The following is an 18,389-nucleotide window of genomic DNA, read 5'->3' as shown; positions in this document are numbered from 1 at the left end:
AGTATCAAAAACAAAAATAGAAACATGAAACAAAACCACTACATATAGATGAGCTATAACAATGTTTTTCAGAATCCAATATATAGCCAAGGAAAAATTATTTAATTATTTAAAATCAACAACTTAAAAGCTAGATGTACAAGCGGTAACTCATAGTTCAATGTCACATTGTACATACAGATGAACATTGTAATCTAAGGTAAGTAGACTAAGCATTACAATATCTTTAAAAACTGTGCATTAAAGTAGCAGTTTCTCTCCAAAGTTAAAGGAAAGTTGAAGTTACTAGACATTGGTTCAATAAAAAACAGACAATACCTATATAACAGTGAAGACAAGAAAAATAACAGCAAATTTCCTTGTTGGCAAATTAAATCTGTCCTTTTGGGTATGTAATCATGAGGAAGTCATGAGGTCTTGCACCTCCACCTCAATTCAGGTGACCTGTATCTTACAACCCAGAGCAACTTTCTTTTCTTTTCTTTTCTTAAAAAATTGTTTGATCCCGCAAATTTCAGAGAATATATAGAAAATCCAGTATCTTAATATTCTCTGAGTGAAAAAAAAATCAATTTTAATTTATGATGACCTAAAATCCTAGTGCCATACCTAAAGGCAGCAGGAAGAACAGTCATCAAAACCAGAGCAACTTTCAATGACACATTTTGAGAGCAGGTCAAGCTTGACATAAAACAAACTAATTCTCTCTTTTCTAGGCACTATAATGTGGTCAGTGAGTCCCAAGAACTGGAAAGCGGAGGGTGACTCATATGGTATACCTTCATCTAGCCTCAGCTTAAAAGAATTTACCACCCTAAGTCTGACCAGCCAATAACAGAGTGGTGAGTCAGACAGCCTAAAGCTCTAACTTCAATAAAACTTTAGTGAGGAAACGCTCTTCTCATTACAGTAAGATTATCTGCTTTGGCGTGCCCAGATGAAGGAACTGAAACAGAGACTATTACCGAAGCCTCAAGCAATCTCAGTACGTTTTATTGATCTATTCAACAGTGCTCATGAAAGATCTTCTGTGATGTCTACAGCATGCCAGGCATGCAACTACAAACTGAAGATAGAAGATAGAATAATACTGTTTCTGGATTATAGGGAAACGAAACATAGATTACACATATTTTTTATGATTCAAACAGTTTAAAAATTATTTACTTAATTCTTATAATGGCCTAATGAAGAGGGTTTTGGTATTACTTTTTTCTTGAAGATAAGGAAAGAAACAGGCAAGGGAAGTTAAGCTATAGCCCCAAAGAGAACTAATCAGTATCAGTCAATATGCAAACCCAGGCAGTCTCAATCCATAGCACACACACAATATCATATAGCCTTAAGCTAGCCTATAATGCTAAGTGATTTAAAACTTAGATTTCTAGAGGGCTGGAGAGATAGATCAGAATAAAGGGGACCCAGGTTTGGTTCCCAACACCCACATGGCAGCTCAGAATTGGCTGTTACACGGGTTAGAAGAAATGCAGTTGTTCTGGCCTCTGTAGTTACCAGGCACGCACACAGGCACACACACACAGAGGAAAATACTCATATACATAAACTAAAAATATCTAAAACAAAACAAACAAAAACCTTACATTTCTAGTAAATGCTAAAATTTGGAAAAAGCCCATCCTGTACTGAATGTGTAATTTCAATTTTATACTTCTCATTATAATGTAGTAGTGAAGCAATGTATTTGTTCTTACCTTTTTAATTTGTTCTGGTACAGGCTTCTTTTAAATCACACAAAGAAATGAAAATCAGTTTTTACTAATTTCTGTTCACTTTAAAAATGTAAGAAGTAAAAATGAAAATGGCTTCCCTTCTTACCAAAAGAATAGTAGAGAGGAGAGAAAAATAAAGAAAGGTACAGAAAGATCAGTGCACCTTACACCTGCTATGATTTTCTGATCGTCTTCTGTTAGTAAGTCTTACAGCATGCTGCCAGCAACTTATTTGTCCTGACAAACTCTATGGCTATTATGTCTCCCATTTAATGAACGAGGAAACAAAAGCACAGAGATGTTGTCTATAATTTGCCCACGGGCGCACAGCAAACAAGTGGCAGAATCTAAACTACCTTATCATATTGCAGGAGTCAAAGGAAAACAGGTGTGGGCGTTAGTTATCCCTTTGTCTGTCTTAAGGTCTGTGGGCATGAGAATGTTAAATGAGGAAAGACAAGCGTCTCTACCTCCAAAGTTGATGAGTCCTATACGCAAACACATGATACAAACACCACCAAACAATCAGAACTCTGAAGAGCATGGCGGGTTATGAATTACTTGGATGCTTCCTTACCCACATTGTAGGCCCTCTTTTTCTGTTAAGTGAACAGAATGTGATTATCTGTAAAGCACACCACCACTACTGCTAAAGGGTTAGACGACAGCTCAGAAAAGTAACAGCAGAATCACTTTACAATAGATTCCTGCTCCTTAATGAGTCTAAACTACTGATCCCTATGCAAATTTGCTGAAACAAGTGATCCAAGAATCTATAAATTTCTCCAAACTCCCAACTTTTATAAAGACTATAGCATCCTGGTTCTCCAGCATCTTTCATATTGATCCTCAGCTATCTCGTCTGCCTTTTAACAAATGCTTTACCCTTTGGTAGATGTTTCTTAGTTTGCTTCTTGACACCCTAAAATCTAGTCCCAGAAATAAAGACCTAAGTTGGAATTCTGGTTAATTGTGCCTAATATGTACATTTGCATGCATGCATGCATGCCTGCGCGTGCGTGTACGTGTACACACACACACACACACACACACACACACACACACACACACACACACACACGCCAGCATTCGTTATGCTTACTGATTGCAACATGGTTAGCCACCCTGCGTTCCTGCTGCTATGAGGGGCCTTACACTGTGAACTCAAATAAACCCTTCCTTCCTGAATAGCTTTTGTCATATATTCTGTCACAGTACAAGACAAATAACTAAAACACTGTCCATGGGGATAACTTCAAATTTTAGAGGCTAAAAAGTTATTTTTAAAGTGCTTAAAATCCACACTAAACACTCTATCTAGCTATTTGCCCTGGTTCAGTATACATCCTCTTTTGAAATCATTTGTCCTAATCTCTACTCCTACCGCTGAGGCTCTCACAGGCACCCCTCAGGTTTGCCATTACTAGTATACACAGCCACCAATGTGCTTGTTTCTTTAAAACCTTTTTCTCTTGTACACTCCCTGCTATCATCTTAGTTTAACACTGCCCCCAGAGGCTGTTTCAATTTGATGTCAGTTATCTACAGAATTCTTTCATAAAGGGTTTACTCCAGATAAACTGATGTGCTTACTATCCAAGATTTTTCTGGTTACTTTATTATTTTATTTACTCATCCAAACAACATAAAACTTATCTCCAACTTAAAAATCACCAATCTGCCAGGTGTGGTGGTGCACAGGGTAGATTTAATTCCAGAACTCTATAAAGGCAGAGTGAGGTGGATCTACCTGCCTTTGTGGGTTTGAGGCCATCCTGGTCTACATAGTGAATTCCAGGACAGCCAGGACTATGGAGAGAGACCCTGTCTCAAAATACTAAAGAAAAAAATTCATTAATTGTCAAGATTTTAAAGTAAAATTTATCTTGAGGCATTCATGTAAGTTGTAATTTTTCCATTATCTGTAGAGTGCCAACAAGACTGGCATGCAATGAGCATGCCACATCAATATCTGCTCTTCGTAACGTTCACAAGCCAGCAGAGGCTTCTTCAGGCACGTGTTCTGCATGATCTTATAGGCGTCACACAGGGGGGAAAAGGCTGTCTTCCTAGGTTTCCGAGCGATGACACAGTTAAACGGTGCCTTCACTGCAGAGTGTGCAGTTAGAGACAGACTCGCAGCAGCGTCCCGTCATTCCTCTAGTGCACACAGGCTCCTTTCTCATTCCCTGCAGGTGGCTCAATTCTGAGCTGTCGCTTTTCTCTCTTTTGAATGGTGTGGACCTTCCAGTTTGAACCAAATTCTTCTTCTTCTTCTTCTCCTCCTCCTCCTTCCTCCTCTTCATCCTTCTCTTCCTCCTCCTCCTCCGTCTTTACATCTTACTTCTTGATTCCTAACCTCGTCTCCATAAAGATGCACATGCTTCTCATAATCTCCATTTTAAAAATGGACGTGATCTAAGTAGCATGTTTAAAACATAAAGGTACAGCAGAAATATGTTTGGTATGTAAATGTGAAGCTCCTATAGAGTGGTGTTTACTTAAATATTTAGGGGAGATACTTTGATGATAAAATAAAGTGCAGACTATTGTAGGAGAGAAAAATGTGAGATTTTCTAGGAATATGCAGGTTTCTTTTTGTGTATTTTTTTCCACTGTTGTTTTGTTTTTTGAAACAACATCTAAAGCAACCCAGGCTGGCCTTAACCTGCTCTGTCAGCTGAGGATGACCTTGAGCTCCTGATCTGCCCACCTCCACATTCTGAGTGGTGAGATCTCAGCTGTGTGCTACCGTCTGAAGTTTTGGTGTGGTGTTGGGGACTTGATGCAGGGCTGGCTGCATCTTAAGCCAACACTGTACTGAGCCACATCTTAAACACTGGGTTTGCTTTAAAATTAGACATAATATTTGGTAAATATTCAAATTTCTGTGTCCTAACAGAAATCCTAGGGGAAGCCCAAGCAGCAGCAGTGCAGGGCACAGGGAGAGGCGAGAAGGGAGGAACCACTAAGAGAGCGATTTTCTGTGCCAAGAATACTTGGTGCATTACAGAAACTATCCTGTTTCTTTTTAACTTTCTTTTTATTTTCTTTGCTTTTTGAGGCAAGATCTCCCTATGTAGTCTTGAACTCATGGTCTTTCTACCTAATTCCTAAGTGCTGGGATTACAGGCATGCCTCACTCCAACTGGTTCATTACTCTTTGTTTTATTTTGGCACTGAGTCTAACGCAGCCCAGACTAGCTTCAAACCCAAGCTCAAACTTGCTATTTTATATGTAAAAATATAGTAATGTAATTTTGGGGAGAGTAAAAAACACATATTTATTAGTGAAATGTTATGAATTCTTCCCATGAGAAAAAAATAAACAGGGTAACTAGATTTACTCTTTTGTTTTAATCATCAACTTAATTTTTAGTTTTAATATTTCTTAAAGTTTGTTACTGATATTATCGCATTCTTGGATATTCAGAAATGCTATTAGCATGTTAGTTATGAAAGTTTTAGTCAATTAAACCTAAGGAACAAACTTAAGCCTTTTTCCTATGATATTTACATATTATTTATTTATTATATTTTACCCTAATTATAAGTAATATCTACTACTGACTAAGACTATTTATATATCACATGAATAATATATAAAATCCTTTTAAAATATTTCAGTAAGCATCAGAAACGGATGCTTAACATTTTCATAGATCACTGTCACTTAAATCTGTAGCTTGAATGTTATTCACTTTAGGAAAACCTAATGTATGATATAGACATGTACCAACTCAAAAGAATAAGAATTATTATAAGAAGACCCACTGTAACATCTTCTAAAATATGAAAAATTACAGGTAAAGTTTAAATTAGCCAACATATATAAGGAAACAAGTAACTTATATACCACATTGTGTAAAGCAACAAACATGCAGATCAAAGGGCACGCCAAGGAATATTACTTGAAAATAATTAAATAATAAAAAGCCCTAACATTACTATTAATAATCATTACAGTTTCAGAAACAATTCAATATAAAATCACATATATATGCATACACACCTGTGAGTATAGACTAACTACAAAAGAGCAGCAGCTTATAACATACATAATAGTTCAGTATATGTAAAACTCTAAATGTATTTTAACTTGTAAAACAATGCTTAAAATAAAAATAATCCACTTAATATGTTAATCATAGATGAGAGAAGCAAACTTATTTCATTAATGGCTATGAATGTGAATAACACTTTTTACTACCTTTTAATATAGTAGTTTTTCACACTTAACAGTTTCTTAAAACACTGAACAAAACCATATACAGATTTATGGGAAACAAATACAGAAAGAGCAGAATTCAAAAGTACAAAATATGTTTTCATCTATGTAAATCAATGTCATGACTAATGTATATTTTCTGAATAACATGCTTTAAATAGAACAACTCAAGAAGCAAATAACAGAAAGAATAGCCTCGGATCAAGTGCTTTTCTGCTTTGAGGTGGCTGATGGTCAGCCTAAGTATTCTAATTTTTAAAAATCCAGTTCCTAGTTTTACGCCAGTTCTAAGTTACCATGGTTAGCCAAACAGCTAAAAAGAGAAAATTAAAAAGCAGAAAATAAGCAGTCTAAGAGAATCCAACTGTAAATCCAATTTATCTGAAATTAGTAAATACCAAATGATTTGAAAATGCAAGTAAAAAGGGAGTAGAAATATAACTCAGTTTAAATTCAACTGATAAAATAAACCCAAATCAATATAACTAGCAAATAGGCCATTAAAAAAAATCCCCCATCCGCAAAAATTCTAATCATTCCAGGTAATGAATAGAACAGGTGAGGAGCACTAAGGAAGCTTGCTTACCAAGTCTAGAATTCTGTATTTTTTCAAAAGGGAATTTACTAAAAAGGCTACTGCAATGGAAAGTAGAGATCTATTCTGGAATCATGTTGCAAAAAAAGAAACCTGACCTTCACATTTACATAAAAAACGAGTAGTTTAAAATTGATTTCATTATAATAAATGTTATTTTAAAATAAGAGACTTTTAAAGGTTCACAAAATAATACATAAAATAAAAGAACAAAATAATGAAACAAATGTACCTAATGATAATTTCTTCATGGATTCTCTGCTAAGTGTCTGTGTACCTTAGGCTGCATTTCTTTTCCTACAAATCTTTAAAGTAAGCTGTATTGCTCAGAAACCACTGAATATATAAATATTCTGCTCGCCATACTCACAGCCTTTACTCTTCCTCCTTCATCTGCCAACACTCTGCAGTTTGCTTCCCATCTCCAGGCGTATTCACTGGCCATGTCGTTGGTGCTGACACATTAGTATTAATCCACACTTAAATCTCCAGCCAGCTTTCTTACTGCTCAGAACTTACTATGCCTTACAGGTGACACTTCTGGCAGATGTTGATTATGGTCCCAATGCACAAGAGATGCTCCCAAGGGGCCTTAGAGCCCCTGACAACATCACCTGCTTCTTTTTGTATCCACACAAGCAAGCGCTGTTGTACTTGTTTTGAACATCTAACGATTTCAAGAAATAGTATACAGATGAGCTCTTTTCATTAGATTGCTTGACATGAAGTTATTTTTTCAGAATACTGCAGCAAATATAGATTGTAGGATCCCATTTGAAAGAAATATTTTTATACTGGTTTTCTCTGTGGCGCAGTTTAGTTTTTACTCTTCTGCTAAAGAAAATTGCTGAAGAACTGGTTCTGAGATTTCTAATGGCGCAGTGTTATCCAGAGTGAATGATTCACAGATGCTCTTAACATTCAGGAGTAACACGGAAGGCTAACAGTGCAGCCTAGGTCCAGAGCTGATGAATGGCGCAGTGCTGCTGTTGTCATAGCAACCGAGAGAAAGGGGGGGAAAGCAGCACCATAGAAGGAGCTGTGACATGGATTCTGAGAGCAATTTATATTAAAAAGCTGTAAGCATCTCGTGCCTTAAAGCTACAAACTCCTCTGATTCCCCTTTAGGTTTTACTCTTGAATTTCTCACTCTGAGCTGTGTAAATACATATTGTAAAATATAGCAACTATGTAAACAGCACCAAAAAACCCCTATAATGATGCAATTTAAGGGAACAATATAGTTAATACTTTGGCAAGCTAATACAGAAATATGCAGTAGCTTCATAATATATGGGTAGGATTTTAAAATTAGACACTGACAAATACCTACAATATAAGAATTACCTAGAATCTAAGATGGCAGAAAAGTTGTTTTTAAATACTCAGATATATTCAGATTAAATATCCTTCATTTGGATGGTATGCATCAGACACACCAAAAACTGCAGCATCATCGACAGATTGACTCATAAAACAGCAATGATACCACTCTAAAGAAGAAATGCTATTGGGTTCTTTTATGTACAGGAAGGTTCAGAGACAGTGAATTCACTAAAGATGCTATTGTCTTCATTCACAAAGAAATTTCTGTATCATTTTAATGTGTTATGGTTACTGTTCCATTCCATGCTGCTGACGGCCTCACTATTTAGCCTGAAAAAACTTTCTGTGTAGTTTTTTTTTTTTCTTAACTCTCAAGAATTAGAATTACTTCCTCTCCAGCAGACTGTAAGATAGTTTCCAATAAGACTTATGAGAAAAGGACCTAAGAAAGGTTTTGAGCCAGGTGTAGTGGCACACACCTTTAATCTCAGCATTCCAAGGCAGAGGCAGGAGGATCTCTGTGAGTTCCAGGCCTGCCTGGTCTACAAAGCGTGTCAAGGACAGCCAGGACTATTACACAGAGAAACTGTGCCTGGAAAAAACCAAACAACAATTTCTGAAGATTCCTTATTGAAGATTGTGCATATTTTAAAAATAATTACTTTCAGAATCCAAAAACAAGGAAAACACGGTTGTCAAACTAACTCCATTATAACTCAAAGCACTATTCACTACATAGTTTAAACACAACCATCAACCAAGCTTTTATAGAAAATTCGCTAATGGCAACATTTTGTGATTTTTAAAATTCATCCAACAACATGAAAGAATGGCTGACATTTGGAACAGGAATGGTATATTCACAATAAAGAGCAGCTGAGTGAAAAGTCGCTTGAAACACTCTGCCCTCTGGTGTCTAAACTTCTTATCTGAAAGACACATTTTCATGAGATGTATTTATTGCTCTTAGATGCTGAGTCTGTCAACCTGGCTTCATACTATAAATTTTCTATTATAAACCGAGTATATAATTGTTGCCAAGCCTTACATCATCCCACACTGTAACTTACTGCTTGTTTAAAAACTGCTAAGGATTTCTTCTAAATTATGGATATTTATTTGCCTTTTATGATACTGTGTGAATGAAAAGTATTCTTAACGGCTGACATCACTTGGTTCTTACATGCCACATTTGGCATGTTGAAGCTCACATTCCACAACAGGTAAACATGAAGCAAATAGGAAAAACAAAACAAAACAAAACAAAACAATGTCAATGAAGCATAAAGGCAGATTTCTAGGAACCATCACATAAACTTGTAGTAAATGCTATGGGGAAGATCACAGAGAAATGAGGGAATTCCATTTTTTCTATGATCTTCCTGGTGTTGGTCATGTTGCACAATGGTCTCTTAGAACCATCACTCTGCTGAAAACAGATACAAGAGATTCTGTGACTGAGTGACCAGACAACTTCTCCCTACATATTTACATTTCGAAAAAGTTTAGCTCTCAAATCTACTTATTAACTTAAATGAATCAGAATTTTAAGTAAAAATGAATTTATCAAAGTTTAAAAACTTCCCTCAAACAAATAAAGTTGTCTTTATAACATGGCAAGAAAGGATATTTAAATACTAAGTTATATCCAGAGTTGTGGCACTCAATGTATAGCCCCTCAAGTAGATAAATATAATGCTATTTTACAAATAGGTCACCCGCAAATTACAGTAAGCAACTGGCACAGAGAGACACTCTGTAAAAATATTTCTGTATTTCTTTTAGCCTAAGGTACTGTCATCTTCACTTTACATATAAGACAACAGAAGCTCAAAAGAAGCCAATCTACCTAGACAGTGAGCCTGCAAATAAATGTGTATAAAATTCTTTAAAATTGGGGTAAAATAACAACCCTTAATTATAAAAATTCTGCAAATTAAAAAAAAAATATCACATTTTATTGCATTTATTTAGTAGGTAAGGTAGGTGATGGGTTTTGGGAGTGTGGTTATGGTATGCATGTGGGAGTCAGGGAATAATTTGTGGAAAATGGTTCTTTCCCTGTGGAGAACCCAGGAAAGCTTGAGTGAATGTGTAAAGAACAGATGAAGTCAGCCCTGAGTGAATGCAGTGTATGGGCGCCTCCTACAGAGACTGGCTAACTTAACTCCTTCTTCACCACTGGGCTGCCCCACTCTTCCTCAGAGTGTGAACAAACCCCAGGTTTTCTGTGCTTCTATGTGCCTGTCCTTTTCTCATTCATTTGCCACACCAGTCAGGTTTCCACATCCAAGCTGTGCAGGTCACAGCACCTTCTTCCACGTGGGTCTCAGAACTCAAATTCAGGTTGTGGGGTTCACAGCAACTACCCTTAGTGGTTAAGCCATCTCTGCTAGCCCAAACGTGTATGGAATTGAAATTCTGACCCATATTTTTACCCAACTAGTTTCTTGACTCTATACAGTTCCTTGGAATCTGGAGTTCTAAGCTGTAACTCCACCTCATTATAGATAACTCACAAAGATCAATAGCAAACAAATATTAGTTTGTGATATATTCTCACTATTAGAAATTCTTCTTTTACTGTCTACTTACCCACTGGAGTTTTGTCTGCCCTAATTTCTGAGATATCAACTACCTAATGAACTTTTGGATACTGGATACCATTGGATACTGGTATCAAACTCAGGATGTTCCCACCTCTTTGAGTACTGGAATTACACGCCCAAACCCTGTTTGATTCCTAAGATTAACAAATTACACTCATGTCGTGTTACTCTCAACAATTATCTACTGTTGACACAAATCTAATATTCAGAGTTTCTTTTTGGAGTTCATAACTGTGATTTTATTAGCTTGCCCGGTATCAAGTACTAGGTATCCCTAGCTTGATCATTTATTTGTCACAACTCTGAAAGAAATACTGGAAAAATCAGCTTTTTAATTTTAGGTAAGCACACTTCTTTTAAAATGTAGAGAAAAGAAGCTAAGAGACAATGGTTGGTGGTTTTAGGAGGAAGATGGATAGTATAGATAAAAATAAAAAGAAATTTATATGTTATTAGGCATATAGAAGCATCAAACGAAGTAAGTATGGTCATCCTCCCAATTTTTTAATTTAGGGAGAGGAAAAGAATGCTAGGGATTGAGCCCAGGGCACATACATACTCATCTACCATTGAGGTATATAACACCCAACTCTGAAGAAAGAAGTCTTGTGTCCAAAAAAGGAAGTATACAAAGATATTTTTTTAAAAGATAGAACCAAAGACAGAGCACAAAAACCCTCTAATTATACTGTTGAGCAAGAATAAAGCCCCATCTAAGAAAAACTGGGTTTTGTTTTGTTTTTTCAAACAGGGTTTCTCTGTATAGCTTTGGCTGTCCAGGACTCACTTTGTAAACCAGGCTGGACTCAAACTCACAGAGATCCGCCTGCCTCTGCTTTCCCAGTGCTGGGATTGCAGCCATGCACACCTGGCATAAGAAGAACTGTTTTTAAGATAGCAAAGAAAAGATTGTAGATGGGGTCTTGGGGTGGGGGGGGGGGCAGGGAGGACATGAGTAAGGGAAAGACTGATCTACTGCTTAAGAAAGATAATGACGTACTAATTTTTGTTTATAAACTTGTATTCACAACTCATCTTTTATGACTTAAACTGTCTATTAACTTCCTGATATACATGCTATCTTACTTAATCCATAAAATACCTAGTAAGACAAAAATATAAGTACAAAGAACAAAACATATTCAGAGTAAATAAATGATTTGGCCTGGTTCATATAACTAAGTAGCAGAGCCAGTCAGATAGTCAACCTAAGAATTTATCACTCCAAAATTTTTCCATGACAAACAACATTCTGCTTCAAGCAACAGACAGAAAATCACTCAACTCTTGCATAAAGTTGACAAAATAAAAGTTGAGATCCTTATGTCAACTTTAACAACAAAATAATTATTTTTCATGGTTACATGATACAAAAGACAGTATACAAAAGACTGTCCAAACCACAGCCTTGCACAAAGGCCATTACAACTACACCCCATGCCCCAAACACACACACATGCTTCTCTAAGGACAGCTACTTAACACTAACTATTCACCGTGGTACCATTCCTTTTACTGATCCTTGTGGTCGTGGATTACTGTTTACAAGTTGCAATGGCATTTTCCTCCCATTTGTATTTAAGGCTTCTGTTTTCCTAAACTGTGTCTACACTCAGTTTACAACAGCACGCATGTTCCCATTGCGATGGTACTTAATCCTTAGAGGCTCTTTCTCTGACAATTGCTATAGTTTAAGATGCTTCTTCCAAAATTCAGATATCAAAGCTTAGGCCAACATGATAGAATTAAGAGACAGTAGGGTCTTTAAGTGAGTGGAATTAGATTCTTATTAAAGAATTTTCCTGCAGCATCCTGTTCTCCTTCCCACTCATCATTACCATGGGAGGACATGAGGATCCCGTTCCTTCCAGAAAATACAGCAAGTAGAGCCCTAATCTTAGAACCTGCCTCCAGACAATTAACCAGCTAGCAGCCTGATCTTGAACTTTCAGCTGTGAGAAAATAAATTTATGTTCTTCATATATTACTCAGTCTTGTTTTACTATGGCAGCACAAACAAATTAAGCCGACCTTTATTTTGCCTTAATGTTCTCCATTAAGGAAGATAATGCTTAAGTTAGAAAGTATAGAATAAACATCATTAACAAGTCACTGAACTGCAAGTTATAAGGAGTTTAAAATATATCATAAAACTATACAAGAAATCCGGAGCTGTAGGTCCAAAGGATGCTGAAACATGGACATAAAGTCGTTGTAAAGGAAAAATACTCACAAGGAGTTGATATGGGGTTAGAAGAAAATGTAATTTTAAAGTATGCCAAAGTGATCTCCATCTTGTGCTTTTTTTTTTTAATTAAAAAATATTTTTGACAGCATCTTTCAATGCAGCCAAAGCCAGGATTGAACTCACAATCCTCCTACCTCAGTCCTCCCAAGTGCTGCGATTACAGGCCGGCATCAGCATGCCTGGGTTCATGTCCACACTGATGAACTGAGATGGGATAAGCAACATAGCTTCAGAATCCTCTAGTCATAAGCAGGCTTTAAAGGCAACTTCTAAGGCTACAGAAAATCATGAGGACTATTTTGCGGAGTCTATAAAGAGTTGCCACATTATATTGTTCTAAAAGGTAGGACTAGGACTGATGGATTGCAGTAACAAAGAAACGTATTTTATCCATGTAAATCAGAGCAGCGATGACAACCGTTCAAGAAAAAAACAGACTCTGCCACAGAAGAGAGAGTTCAGCAGAAGCTGTGGCTACCACGTGGACTGCTATGAAGACTGAACGTCCTCACATGTGTAAAGTACTGAGTGCTGCCTGGGAGACAGCAATAGCTCAATAAACATTATCTAAATAGCCACAACTACCTCTATCATTAGTACTTACGGGTTTAGTTAAAAGCTACCTATCTAATCCTTTGGGCCTGCTGGCTGTGGGCGCATTTGATTGTGTGATTATTAAGCTTGTACTAAGTTTTCTTAGGTCAATTTTGTTTTCTTCCATTTTTTGATGTTATGCTCTAACTTGTACACTATATTCTCAAAATTATAATTAATATTATTGGCTAATTCATTTCTTGCCATCTTAATGTTACATATGCTATTTATGTAAGCTTTCCTGCTTCCATTTTTTACAATGAATTACCACTCCTCTTAAAGATTCAACTATTTCAGTCTTTTCCAAGAAAAAAAAATGTCATTACTAGTCAAGTAATGTTTTTTAATTAATTTTGTTCATTCCTACTTTGTTGACAGCTTTTTCTATTTACTCTTATTTATATTATCTCCTTTTATGTTAAGTGCTTGCCTAATTTACTTTAATGACTTTCTTATTTGCCAATAAAACATTCAAAGTAATGACTTTTAGCAGTGCCCCAATGGGAATATTTTCTAGCTTTTAATACACCATACACTGAACTCCTATATGTTTTTTAAATTTTGATTTCTACTTTAACTCAACATTTATTTTAAGCCAGGTGTGGTGGCACACACCTGTAGTCCCAGAACTCAGGGAGGCAGAGGCAGGTGGATCTCTGTGAGTTCAAGGCCAGCCTGGTTTACAAAGCCAGTCTAGGACAGCCAAGGCTATATAGAGAAACCCTGTCTCTAAAACCAAAAACAAAATAAAACAAACAAAACTTATTTAAAAACACTTTTAAATTTGCAAGCAGAAAATAATTATTCCTTGTTTTTTATTGTTAGATTTCATTTTTTCCAGTTTCACTGAAAAATAATGCACACTATACAAATTTTGCTACAACTAGCTATATGATCAATACTTAGATACAGTTCAGTATAACAATATTTCCCATCACAGTTCTACACTTAACTGAATGATTAACTGCACTGTTCAAATTCCTTATACTCATCATCCACTGGGTTACTAATTTTGAGGCATGAAATCTACCTTAAATATAAAATCATCAACTTTTCTTTTTTATTGTTAACCATGTTTGCCAGAGACAGTGTTTTTTTTTTTTTTTTTTTTTTAACAAAGATATAATTCACATACCATGTAATTTATCCCTCCACTGAAAATAGCTTGGTCTCTTCACAGGCTTCTGGAGCTATTTCCTCAATCTACACTCACAACGCTTTCATCACCCACAATTACACTCACACCCTCAGCACTGACTCCACATACTTGTCCCTTTTGTCCTTGTTCAATCTCTATTCATGATACTTCATAGACTACAATTTCACAAATAATTATATGACCTTTTGTGGATGGCTTGTTTTTATTTAGAATGAATTTACAACATTGATCCATGTTGCAGCATGGAAAATAATTTATTTTTATTATCAAACATTATAACTGTAACATTCTCTTGCATTCATCAGCTAATGAACATCCAAGCTACTTGCCTATAATGATCACACCTCTTATCTACTTGGTTCTGGTTTGCTTTAATAATGCTGACTCATGAAAGCTGAAATTATTTATATTGAAGGAAGTAATAATTCCCTAACAATCTCCACTTTTAGTATTGAAGGTCTAAGAAAATAATCTCTCCAGGGCCAGAAATAGTTCTTGTTCGCTGTTTCTATCACGGAATTAACCTTGGGGTTTATAGCAGGTGAATCTTCATATTCCAAAGATCTTGGACAGGCTTCATATATGTATTTCTTCATTTAATAGTATAAAAAATGAGAATGTAACAGTCATTAGTGATAGAACTTAGACTACCGTGCATGCCTATTACATTTTAAAATTCACTATGGTGGACTCAGCAAGGTTCTTGCCTTTAATAATCTAAGCAATAGGGAGTTAAAAAGCAGGAGGAGCAGGCATTTAAAGCCAGCCTCAGCTATGTAATGAGTTTTAGGTTAGCTTGGGTTACATAAATCACTGCCCTTCTCCTCCACAAAAGGAACCTATTAGGCACCTAGAATGCCAATGGTATTCTTAAAATTCTAAATATAAACTTATTTCCCGTATTTATGATTATACTTAGTAAGTCAGACTGTATAGGTTAATAAAATATGTAGCCTTTTTTATTTTCAAATTAGGCCTTTAATAATTTTCTTAGACTGCCTGAGACAAAGCTACATTTCCATACTTATATATAAAATGAGAAAACTAGCATTTAGTCAACACCTAGTATATGATAGGAGGCATGTTTAATAAATCATATTTAAAGTTCACATCAATCCTAATAAAATTTACACTTGTACATCTTGAATTCTAATGTTCCCCAAAACTGTTGATGAATGCATGCCATGTAATGTAGACTAAGGCCAAAAGAGTTTTGCAGTGATTCTTGCAGAATGTCTCTAGAATAAGCAAATGTTTCCATTTGATCCACGCAAAAATAATAGCTTGTCTCTAGCTAGTATTTCAGATATGCAACCTTACCATAATCAGGTCACTTATTACGACTTACCATCTACACTACATTGCCTCATTTATTTGATTGTAGTATCTGAAGATTAAACATCAAGAAAGTGGAAGGACTTTCAAAGTTACCTGAAGGTCACCTTCTAAAATCTCAGAATACACATTTAACCCAGATGAAAGAAACTCAATTCTCACACCTCTTAGACAACGTGTACAGTTGTGGCTGGCATTCATGAGGTCAGATACTAGCTTATCAGGTTTACAGGTGCAAATCTACTTCTTACTGTTCTTTGAAGCATATAATGCTATTTTCTTTCTTTCTTTATTTTTTTTACAAACAAAGGAACCAAAGTACAGAGATTTTTAAATAAATTTGAGCAAGATTATGCAGCAAATCTGTTATACCACTTTATGAGGTTTTCGATTTTTCACAGGGTAAAAATTACAAACATTAAAAAGGACATGAACTAAATTTATGCCATCATTCTCTCACTTTTAAGTAGTGGTTACATGTCTCTATCATAACTCAACGCCTGTCTTTACACTTGTGTATATATCAATTTATAACACACATGGGTTCATATTATTGACAGATTTTCATTTTCGCTATGTACACAGAAATACATATGCATAGAAGCATATTTTTCAAACTCAAGTTTATTTGTAAAATGAAGAATAAAGTCGTTTGTATCAATGTTTACACATACTAGAACAGGTAAATGAGGTAAACTAATAAGAGTTAATTAATGCACTTTCATATCTATAGATTAAGAAATACCAGGTCTTTGTGATACAATTTAGACATCTTGGAAAGAGCAATAAATAAGAATCTGGCACTAATTAGGGCCACAGTGTTCCACACCTTTCCCATTACAAAACAATACATAACTAACTAACCAAACAGTGGCTCCCACTCAGCTTTTAGGTCTTCTAGTTTGCATTAGTGTTTAAACCATCTGACTGCATCTTCTGTTGTTAGGAACAAGCACAGAAAGTCAGTGAGGTGCAGATGCTCCAGGGCAAACATTCTGCTTCCCTAAGGTGCCACGTTCTCACTGGTAAGAGACTACTTCCTGGCTCTATTGGTTTTGGCAAATTTTCAATTTAGTAGGCAGTGCCTCTGTTACTTACCTGTAAAATGCAGATGTAAGTGAAACTATGTTAGTGAAGACATTCACACGAAAATTTCTATCACGTTTTCCTTTACTCACTAAAAATGCTACTTCAAATCACATAAAATTTGTTTGTTTATTGGCTGGATCTCTCAATGTAGTCCAAGCTGGCCAGGAACTGATGATGCAGTCTAGACTGGCCACTGCCTCATGACCCCACCTCAACATGCCTAAGTGTTGAATAGTTCCCTACACTGTTCTTCAGAAACATAGTTTTAAAGTTCCAAACTGACACCTAATACTAAAAAGTTTTCAAAAATTGTCATCAAACTGAAAATCATCTTGTTTCAATACTGACAGCTAACACTGGGCACCTAAGATTTACCAACCATGGCAACATATCACTACAAAACACGACTGCATCCACATTTTATGAAAGAATACAGAGATGGAATGACTAAATCACACTTGGAATACAAACTTAAGCGGTCTTGCCACTGAGCTTGTGCCTCCGCTGCTTTTGCTGTATTAACTCTTGTTTGTACTGACTAGAGGAATGCATCTATATATTTTTAAACCACTTTCAAGTTCTAAGTTAGGTGTGTCTTTTAAAGTGGCTTCTTAAATTCTCACTCTTTACAAACAAATCAAAATACTGAAAATGGACTTCTTTCTGCAAGCTGGTCTCACATATACCCATGCTAATGGGCTAACATAAACGCATGCTGAGTATGACAGCTGCCTGACAACACCACAAGAAGGTCACTTCTCTGTTATATCTTAGAATGACAACAAAAGTTCTCATATTGCTTCAAACTGAGAACTATTTAAAGATCAGCAAAACATGAAGAAGGTTAATGAAGAGGGCTGGTGAGACAGCTCAGCGGATAAAGTCACTTGCTGCCAAGCCTGAGGTGACCTGAGTTCAATCCCAAGGACTCACATTGTATAGAGAGGGAACCCACTCCCGCAAGGACAGGAATGCTCTATCCACTCACACTCTGTGCTCTCCTCACTTGCCAACAAGATACAATTAAAAGCTGAGGCAGACTGCATTCCTCCCCAGCCCACCTCTGCTTATGACCTTACAATGAAAGTAGGCTCCTTACCACACACAAAATCTCCAACCCCTGCCTGCCTCTTCAGTTGACTTTCTAAACACCTCTTCTCTGACACACTGTTAAACAACACTTGACCTCTTTATAGTTTCTAAATATGCCAAGCTCATTTTTGTCTTAGGACTTTTCGCATTGTTCTTTTTGCCTAGAATGCTCAGATTCCAGACCTTCCCATGGCTTTGCCCACACCAGGCTCCTTCCTTTTCTTCTTCTTGTATTATTCCATAGAAAGAAATCCATTTCTACCCCAATTTCTTTGCATCCCATTCCCTACTTCATATCTTCACAGTACTTGTTTCTATCTAAAATTATTTACTGATTGGTATTGGTTATACTCCCTGCCCCTTTAACCAGGGTCTATGTAGCAC

At 36.2% G+C, this 18,389-nt stretch overlaps 1 protein-coding gene and 1 non-coding gene across 10 annotated transcripts in view; both read right to left on the bottom strand.

The window, feature by feature from the left end:
* Positions 1–18,389, bottom strand: part of Tanc2 (tetratricopeptide repeat, ankyrin repeat and coiled-coil containing 2) — a 282,558-nt gene that overhangs the window by 171,718 nt on the left and 92,451 nt on the right. The window lies entirely within an intron of this gene.
* On the bottom strand, positions 494–637 carry LOC127200900 (small nucleolar RNA SNORA79). The gene has a single exon (XR_007832118.1). It is a non-coding gene; the product is annotated as a small nucleolar RNA SNORA79 (small nucleolar RNA).

The sequence above is a fragment of the Acomys russatus genome, chromosome 16, assembly GCF_903995435.1.
Source record: "Acomys russatus chromosome 16, mAcoRus1.1, whole genome shotgun sequence".
Classification (NCBI taxonomy): domain Eukaryota; kingdom Metazoa; phylum Chordata; class Mammalia; order Rodentia; family Muridae; genus Acomys; species Acomys russatus.
The sequence above is the reverse complement of the archived record's forward strand: the minus strand, read 5'-3'. Positions and strand labels throughout refer to the sequence as shown.